The sequence below is a fragment of the Pseudorca crassidens genome, chromosome 20 (assembly GCF_039906515.1).
Source record: "Pseudorca crassidens isolate mPseCra1 chromosome 20, mPseCra1.hap1, whole genome shotgun sequence".
Classification (NCBI taxonomy): Eukaryota; Metazoa; Chordata; class Mammalia; order Artiodactyla; family Delphinidae; genus Pseudorca; species Pseudorca crassidens.
Genome location: NC_090315.1, coordinates 47,898,264 through 47,908,768, shown reverse-complemented (window position 1 = coordinate 47,908,768; position 10,505 = coordinate 47,898,264).

The following is a 10,505-nucleotide window of genomic DNA, read 5'->3' as shown; positions in this document are numbered from 1 at the left end:
CTCAGGGCCTGGACAGGGGCTCACTTCTTTGCAGCATCAGGCTTCTCCAGCTTTGGGTGCCAGTGTTTTAGGGTCTTCCTTGCCCTCTGCTGGGTATCACTGCCAGGGTCCTGGTTTTAATGATACACACGGTTCTTAATGGGCTTTGATAGCCACTCAGAACTGATATCCTTACCCTGACTAGTGAGGTTAGCTAGCAAGTTTGTTATCCCTTCCAGGTAATAATGTCTTAATTCAGTACAGGATTTGTCCCTAGTTGACCCTTAAAAGTGACTCTAATTGTGAGAACTCAAGGCTGGATATGTGAGGGGCCTTGAAAATCCAGTTAAGTACTCCCTCGTGTTGGGGAGGGAGTACCTTAAGGTGGCCGAGGGCTCTGCTCAGGTTTGAATCCTGCCTCGAGGTAGCTGTGTTGCCTCGAGCAAGTTCCTTCTCTTCTCTGTACCCAGTTGTAAAAATGGGGTTATTAGATAATAAAAGGATCTATTGCTTAGGTGCTGTTGAAGAATTAAATGAACAAACACACAGAAAGCTCACCCAGCAGTGCCTGGCACACAGGAAGGACTCTGACAATGTTAGCTGTTATTGTTATGAGGCGGGTGCCCACTCTCCTGAGGCACTTGGAGGGCTGGTTCTACCAACAGCTTTCACGCCCGAGGGCCTGCTCGTTACTGCAGATAGAAGCTGATGTGACAGGCAGCGTTTAATTATGCTGTATACTCATTTCTCCGCCACTCTGAACTCTTTGAGGGCAGAGGCTCTGTTTATCACCTGTTCTATTCAGCAAACTGGAGTGTGTGTGTGTGTGTGTGTGTGTGTGTGTGTGTGTGTGTGTGTGTTGGGCACTGCTGGGTGTAGTGATTAAGGTGAAAAACAAATGCCAACCTGACCCCTACCTGTTTCCTGGGACCTAGAAGAAGTCCTTGCTTTCTGTCCTACGAATGCAGTTGCAGAAACTGAGGAAAGTTTATATGAACTCTTTGGAATATAGTTTTTTAAACTTATCCTAAGATCCTTATGCTCTGACTTCTGACCAATTTCATCCTGGGGAAGGCAGATTATGTTTGAAGTTTTGACAGACTGTGGGTTTACCATCTCTGGTTGGCTGTCTTTACTGATAGGAAGCTGGTCTGAGGATAATATTTGATTTAGAAGTCTGAAACTTGGAAGTTCCTCATTTATAAAGTGTCAGGGTTGGTGCTAGTTTAAGAAGCTTTTTAAAAGGCTTAAAATATCTGTTTGTATGTCTGCCAGTGGCCCAGTCTTTACAAAGAGAATTGCTGGCACTAAGGAAGTATCTCTGGGAACCAATGTCCATGTTCTGGGCATACTAGGATTTCGTAGTTCCTGGTCCCTGAGGAAAAGGGAGATAACCTAGAAAGAGGCATAATAGCAGGAACGTCTTTGTTTAATTTATCAAGACGAACTGAAATTTTGAACAACATGTGCTGTTCTGAATTCAACACCCAACTAGTCATTCTGTTCTAAGGTCATGTGCACTGCTGGGAAAATCCAATTGGTCTCATTCCATGGCTGCCCATGCACTTGTGACCAGAGAGTCTCATCAATTCTAAGATGCTGATTATTGTTCCATTATAACACCTCTGAAATTGAGATGCATCTTGCATTGATGGTATCTTAAGCATTTTGTCAGAGTTTAATTGGCAGAATTTTCTCTTTCTTACAATTCGTAGCATATTAAACTCGACGAAGTATGACAGTGGTTCCCAAACTTCGCTGCATTTGGAATCACCTCGCTATCTTTAAAAAATGCTCGTGCCTGGCACCTACCCCCATGCATTTGGATGTAACAGGGATGGGGTATGACCTGGGCATTAGGATTTTTAAAAGCTCCCCAGGAAATTCTAAAGTACAGCAAAGTTTGGGAGCCATTGAAGTACAGTATTTCTGCCTTATTCAAGCTTTTCTTCAACTCCTAGGTTTCATGGACAGCATCTTTACAGATTCTGCTTATATAGTGAATACTCCTCTGTCTCAATTAATGATGTATTTTTAACTCCAACCACTAATCATCCATTATATTCCCATTAGAATGTCAGCTCCAGGAGGGCAGGGGTTTTGTTTGATTTGTTCTCTGTTATGTCCTCAGCACTTAGGACATGTAGGCACATTGTAGACACTTGATAAATGTTTGATGAATGAATGAATGAATGAATATGCCTCCTTTTATATTTGGTGTCCTGATAAACTCATTCCTCATGCAAGTTCTAGTAAAATTGTTATATATTTAGATGATTTCCAAATCTGGTCCTCTGCTTCATCTTTCACACCCCAATTTTACATAACATTCATTTCAAAACTTGAGCTCAGTGTTTTCTCTTCCCATACACACCCCAAACTCCCAGTCCTAGTCTTCCCGTATCTATTCACTTGAGACCCTGAGTCTCAAGGTTATAACCCTGAGTCATTTTCAAGCCTTGTCTTTCCTTTGCCCTCCCCATATTTGATCACTCACTGAGTTTTACAATTTGTTTTTCTGAAAATTCTCTTGATTTTATCCCTTCCTTTTAATTTCCACAACAGTGAATTTGTCTTCTATTTACTCACATTTCAAATTATATCATATCTACCTGCTAGCAACTGTTTTTAAAAAATGATTATGGGAGTTATAATATGTAGCATAAAGAATGGGAGAAGGTAAAAAGATTTAAATTGTAAAGTTCTTGTATTATTTGGGGAGTGGTAAAGGCATTAATTTAAAGTAGATTATAATAAGTCAAGGATGCATACCTTGAAATCTTTGGGGTAACCACTAGAAAGATAATACAAGAATAAATAACAAAAAATGCTAATAGAGGATATTTTTAAAAACTGAGTAATACAAAGAAAAGAAAGGCAGGAAAGGAGAAATAAAGAGAAAAGAACTTAAGGATTAAATATAAAAAAAATAGCACGATGGTAAATGAAACCAATTCTATTAATTACATTAAAGGTAAATAAACTAAACATTCCAATTAAAATGCAAAGATTGTCAGAATTGATTAAAAAAATCAAATACCAATTATATGGCATATAGATAGAAAAAATATACCATGAAAACACTAACCAAAAGAGTCAGTAACATCAGTTCAAGAGACTTTATGGCAAGAAAAATTGCTAGAGATAAACAAGGACATTTCATAACGATAAAGAGTCAATTTAGGGACTTCCCTGGTGGTGAAGTGGTAAAGAACCCGCCTTCCAATGCAGGGGACGTGGGTTCGATCCCTGATCGGGGAACTAGTTCCCACATGCTGCGGGGCAGCTAAGCCCACGCGCCACAACTACTGAGCTCGTGCACCTCAACGAGAGGGTCCGTGCGCCACAACTAAGACCCAGTGCAGCCAAAAAAAAAAGAGTCAACTTAAAAGGAAGACATAACAAACCTAAATTTGTATGTACCTAATAACAGAACTTAAAGAAAAAAGAGACAAATTTATAAGCTTTCTTTCAGTAACTAACACAAAAAGCAGGAAACAACTCAGTGAGCCTATAGAAGACTTGAACAACACAATTAACAAACTTGACCTAATTGACACTTTTAGAACACTATACCCAAGAACTGCTGTCTTCTTAACTACACATGGAACACTTATCCAAACAGGTCATATGCTAGGCCATAAAGCAAGTCTCAATAAATTTCAAAGGATCAAAATCGTATGGAGGGGACTTCCCTGGTGGTGCAGTGGTTAAGAATCCACCTGCCAATGCAGGGGACACGGGTTCGAGCCCTGGTCTGGGAAGATCCCACATGCTGCGGAGCAACTAAGCCTGTGCGCCACAACTGCTGAGCATTAGCTCTAGAGCCCGCGAGCCACAACTACTGAGGCCGAGTGTCACAACTACTGAGCCCACGTGCCACAACTACTGAAGCCCGAGCGCCTAGAACCTGTGTTCCACAGCAAGAGAAGCCACAGCAATGAGAAGCTGCACACTGCAATGAAGAGTAGCCCCCGCTCGCCACAACTAGAGAAAGCCGGTGTGCAGCAACAAAGACCCAACACAGCCAAAAATAAATAATAAATAAATAAATTTAAAAAAATCATATGGAGTATATTCTCTGACCACTGTGCAATTAAACTAGAAATCAACAGAGGAAAAATAATTTTAAAATCTCCAAATGTTTGCAAGTTAAACAGCATACTTTTAAATAATCATGGAATGAACAAGACATAAAATGGAAATTAGAAAATATTTTAAACTGATTGATAAAAATTTTGTTAAAACTTATGGGATATAGGTAAAGCAGCATGTAGGGGAAAATATATAGTTTTAAATACATGCATTAGAAATGAAAAGTTAAAATTGATAAAAGTTTCTGCTTTAAGAAGTTCAAAAAAGAAAATTAAAAAATTAAAGTAAGAAAAAAAGAGGAAATAATAAAGTTAAGAGTGGGAATCATTGAAAGAAAAAGAGGCAAACAATAGAAAAAAATCAACTAAAGCAAAAGTTTGAAGTTTGAAAAGATTAATAAAATCGATAAATCCTTAGCAAGATTTTTCAAGAAAAAAGGGAAAAATCCCCCACAAATTACCAGTATCAGGACAGGGCATCACTACTAATCCTACTGATATTACAAATATAATAGAGTAATGTTAGGAACAGCTTTATGCCAATAAATTTGACAACTTTGCTGAGATGGGTAAATTTCTAGACAAACACAACCTACCACTAGAAAAAACAGGAACTCTGAACAGTCCCTTATCTATTCAAGAAACAATCTGAAATTTTAAGTTTTCCCACAGGAAACTATAGGCCTGTAGGCCTTCATTGGCAAACTCTTCCAAACAATTAAGGAAGAAATAGTGTCAGTCCTACATAAGCTCTTTCATGGAACAGAGAAATAAGGAACACTCCCCAACTTGTGTTACGAGATCAACATAACCTTAATATGAAATCTTGATAAGGACATTACAAGAAAGGAAAATCATAGGCCAATAGTTACCATGAACTCAGATGGAAAAATCCTTTAGAAAAATCAGCAAATGAAACCCAGCAATATTTAAAAATTCTACTACATTATGAGAAATTGAAGTTAATTTCAGAAATGCAAGGGTGGTTTAACATTCAAAAATCAATCAATGTAATTCACCACATTAACACAATAAAGAGAAAATTTTAGTGGATAAAGAAAAAGCATTTGACATCTCTTTATGTTAAAAAAAATAACAAAACTTCAACAAACTTAGAAAGAAACTTCCTTAATCTTATAAAGGATACCTAAAAACAAAACAAAACAACAACAACCTCAAAACAACACAAAACAAAACAAACCTACAACTAACTTAAGAGTGAAATTTTGAATGTTTTCTGCCTTCTTGAGTTTGGGAACAAGACAAGGATGTCCACTCCCTACTTCCATTTAACACTGTAATGAAAATCCTAGTTAGTGCAATAAAGTGAGAAAAAGAAACAAGGTATAAAGGTTAAAGATTGGAAAAGAAGGGCTTCCCCGGTGGCGCAGTGGTTGAGAGTCTGCCTGCCAATGCAGGGGACACGGGTTCGTGCCCCGGTCCGGGAGGATCCCACATGCCGCGGAGCGGCTGGGCCCGTGAGCCATGGCCGCTGAGCCTGCGCGTCCGGAGCCTGTGCTTCGCAACGGGAGAGGCCACAACAGTGAGATGCCCGTGTACCGTAAAAAAAAAAGATTGGAAAAGAAGAGGTAAAAGAGCCATTATTTGCAAATGGCATGACTGTGTACCTAAAAATGTAGAACATTAATCAAAGTATTAGATTTGGTTAGTGAATTTACCAAGATTGCTGGATACAAGGTCAATATATGAAAATTAATTGTACTTTCCTATATTAGTAATAAACAATTAGCACATTAAATTAAAATATAATTTACAATAGCATAAAAATCAAATACTTGGGAATAAATCTAATGAAAGGGGTACAAGAAATCGCAGCAAGATCTTTTTTGATCCACCTCCTACAGTAGTGAAAATAAAAACAAACATAAACAAATGGGATCTAATTAAACTTAAAACTTTTGCACAGCAAAGGAAAATATAAACACAATGAAAAGACAACCCACAGAATGGGAGAAAATATTTGCAGACAAGGGATTCATCTCTAAAATATACAAACAGTTCATGCAGCTCAATATCAAAAAAACAAAACGAAACAAAACAAACAACCCAATCAAAACAAACAACCCAATCAATAAATGGGCAGAAGATCTAAATAGACATTTCTCCAAAGAAGACATACAGATGGCCAAGAGGCACATGAAAAGATGTTCAACATGACTAATTATTAGAGAAATGCAAATCACAACTACAATGAGGTGTCACCTCACACCTGTCAGAATGGCCATCATCAAAAAATCTATTAACAATAAATGCTGGAGAGGGTGCAGAGAAAAAGGAACCCTTCTACACTGTTGATGGGAATGTAAGTTGGTACAGTATAGAGGTTCCTTACAAAACTGAAAACAGAGCTACCATATGATCCAACAATCTCACTCCTGGGCATATATCCAGAGAAAACCATAATTCAAAAAGATACATGCACCCCAATGTTTATTGCAGCACTATTTACAACAGCCAGGACATGGAAGCAACCTAAATGTCCATCAACAGAGGAATGGATAAAGAAGATGTGGTATATATATATATATATATATGGATACACACACACACACACACACACACACACTGGAATATTACTCGGTCATAAAAAATGAAAATGCCATTTGCAGCAACATGGATGGACCTAAAGATTGTCATACTGAGTGAAATAAGCCAGACAGAGAAAGACAAATATCGTATGATATTGCTTATATGTGGAAGCTAAAAAAAAGTGTACAAATGAACTTACCTACAAGACAAAAAGAGTTACAGATGTATAAAACAAACTTATGGTTACCAGGGGGTAAGGCGGGGGAGGGATGAATTAGGAGATTGGGACTGAAATATACACACTACTATATATAAAATAGATAACTAATAAGGACCTACTGTATAGCACAGGGAACTCTACTCAGTACTCTGTAATGGCCTATATGGGAAAAGAATCTAAAAAAGAGTGGATATATGTATAAGTATAACTGATTCACTTTGCTGTACAGCAGAAAATAACACAACATTGTAAATCAACTATACTCCAATAAAATTAATTAAAAAATAAAATTAATATGAGGATGAAATGCAAAGGACCTAGAGTAGTCAGTCAGATCAATCTTGAGGAAGAAGAATATATTTGGAACACCTGAAATACCAGATAGCAAGATTTACTATTAACTACTCCTTATTGAGACTGTGGCATTGGCCTAAGATTAAACAAATAGATTCATGGAACAGAATAAAGAATACAGAAAGAGACCAACACATATATGGTCATCTAACTTCTGACAAAGATACCACTGCAAATTAGGAGCAAAGGATGATCATTACAGCAAATGATACTGGAGCCATTGCTTATCTATATGGAAAAAAATGAACCTGAACTTTTATCTCACATCATACATGAACATTAATTCCATATGGATCATAGACCTAAATGTGAAGATAGAATTCTAGAATAAAATTTAAGAGAATGTTGTCATAATCTTATAGGCAAAGATTTCTTAATCAGGACAAAAAACACTAACCATAAAATTTAAAAAGCTGATAAATTAGGACATTAAAATTCAGAACTATTGTAATTCGGGGCTCCCCTGCTGGCGCAGTGGTTAAGAATCAGCCTGTCAATGCAGGGGACACGGGTTCGAGCCCTGGTCCAGGAAGATCCCACATGCCATGGAGCAACTAGGCCCGTGCACCACAACTACTGAAGCCTGCGCGCTTAGAGCCTGTGCTCCACAACAAGTGAAGCAACGGCAATGAGAAGCCCATGCACCGCAACGAAGAGTAGCCGCCGCTCGCTGCAACTAGAGAAAGCCCATGCGCAGCAATGAAGACCCAACGCAGCCAAAACTAAAAAATAAACAAATTAAAAAAAATACTGTACTTCTGTTCATCAAAATACACGATTAAGAGAGTGAAAGACAAGCCTTAGAATGCGAGATGTTGACAATACATTTACTTAACAAAAGATTAGTGTTCAAAATATCTTAAAAAAAAAAGACAAAAAACCCCAGCTCCTAACAAATCAACAGGGAAAAGACATTTTACAGAGAGAATATCTAAATGGGTCAACAGGACAGAAAAAGTGTTCTACATATCATTTGATGTCTGGGAAATGCAAATTAAAGTCATTATTATATTTTGCTGCATATGCACCAGAATGGCTAAAATTATAATGCACTGGCGAGGATATGCATCAACTGGAACTTTGCCATATTGCTGCTGGGACTGTATATTGGAGAACCATTTGGTAGTATCTATCAAAGCTAGATATATGCCTACCGTTGACACAACAAAGTATTTATCCAAGAGAAATGAGTGCATGCATCCACCAAAAGACATGCAAGAATGTTCAAAGCAGCTTTATTTATAATAGCCCTGAACTGGAATAAATTCAAATATCCATAAACAGGAGAATGGATAAATCAGTTGTGGTTTATTCATACAGTGGAATACTTCTCAGCAATGAAAGAAAAAAAAAGAAGTAAACTAATATGACAACATGGATGATTCTCACAGACATAATGATGGGCAAAAGAAGCCAGAAACAAAGAATGACTACTATTTGATTTTATTTATATGAAGTTCAAGAACAGGCAAACTTATTCTATCAAGATAGAGAAGTCAGAACAATGGTTACTTTTGGGGGGTTGGGCGTTGACTGGAAGAAACCCAAAGTAGGCTTCTTGGGGGCTGGAAATATTCTAAATCTTGATCTGAGTGTTGATTACACAGGAGTTATATAAAGATTCATCAAGCTGAACACTTAAGATTTTTAGTAAATGATGCCGGAATCAATTGTGTATCCATATGGAATAAAGTGAGCCTGGCCTCCTACCTCACCTCCCTGTGTTTATATAAGATATTTATAAAAGACAAATTAGAATCACCTTAAATTTGCAACAATGAGGGGATATTTAAGTTAGAAATAAAATATGGCATTAAAAATGGTTCACAGAGATTTGCTGCAAGATGGAAAATGCCTATAACATTGGGTGAAAACGGCAGACCACGCAAAAATTCTGTATAAAGAATTATCAAAACTATGTAAAAATGTGTACAGAGAAAAGCCTGGAAGGAAGTGACACTAAAGTGTTAATAGTGGTTAGTTACTGGCTGTCTTGGGTCTTGGGGTGGTGAAATAATGGGAGGACTTTTTCTTATTTTTATTTTTCTGTAGCTTACAAAATTTCAAGACTTCCATATTGGCAGAACAAACTTTTAAAAATAGTTTTTTCTTCCAAAGTCAAAACTTTGCCCTTTGGGCTCCTCCACTAATTGCTGTCCTGACTTATTGATCTTTTAAACTTTTCTGCTTTCTGTTCTCCCTATAAAATGTATTCACTATGATTCATTTTATTTTATTTTAATTTTTTTTAAGTTTTTATTTATTTAGTTGCGCTGGGTCTTAGTTGCGGCTTGTGGGCTGTGTAGTTGTGGCATGTGAACTCTTAGTTGCAGCATGCATGTGGGATCTAGTTCCCTGATCAGGGATTGAACCCTGGCCCCTGCATTGGGAATGCGGAGTCTTAACCACCGCGCCCCCAGAGATGTCCCCAGAAATGTTTCATTTTAGATCCCTTAGGAGGGGTAGCTGCAGCCCAAAGAGAAAGCCTCCCCCTCCATTTCATAGGATCATGGAGCTGCACCGTTGCGCAGTAGCGTGCATACGGGGCTGGGAGAAGTTATGGTCATTTAAAACGCAGATTTGTAGACACTGACAGACCTATCGAATCAAAATTTCTGGAAGGAGGGGCCTGGGCTTTGCTTCTTAATAAGTCTATCACGTGATTTCCCCCTCCTTCATATTTTTAAATGTTATTTGATACCTATAATTATATGTGATATACATATATGTGTATGTGTGATGTCTTTTTAAAAATAAATCACAATAAAGTGTACTTTCATGAACCTATTACCCAGCCCAAAAGTTGGACCATTAACAATAATTTATGTTTATATTTACCTATATGCTTCTCTCTTATGCCTTCCTTCTGCCTCCCTACGAGAGGTAACATTTTACATTTTGTGTTTTCCGTTCTATTAAAATTTTTTAAAATAAAGTTTTTGTCTTCTTGGCATCTATGCCTATACATTATATTGTTCAGTCTTGGTTGTTTTTAAAAAGTTTTCTTTGGCTAAGAAAAAGTTTATTTTTTTTGAATTTTTTTATTGTGATAAAATATATATAACATGAAATTTCTGATTTTAACAATTTTAAAGTATACAACTCAGTGGCATTAATTATATTTGCAATATTGTGCAACCATCACCACTGTTTGCAAAACTTTTTCATCATTCCAAGCAGAAACTCTGTACCCATTAAGCAATAACTCCCCTTTCCTCCCTTCCCCCGGCCCCAGGGAGCCTCTATTCTACTTTCTGTCTAGACATTTCATACAAGTGGAACCACATAATATTTGTCTCTTTGTTTCT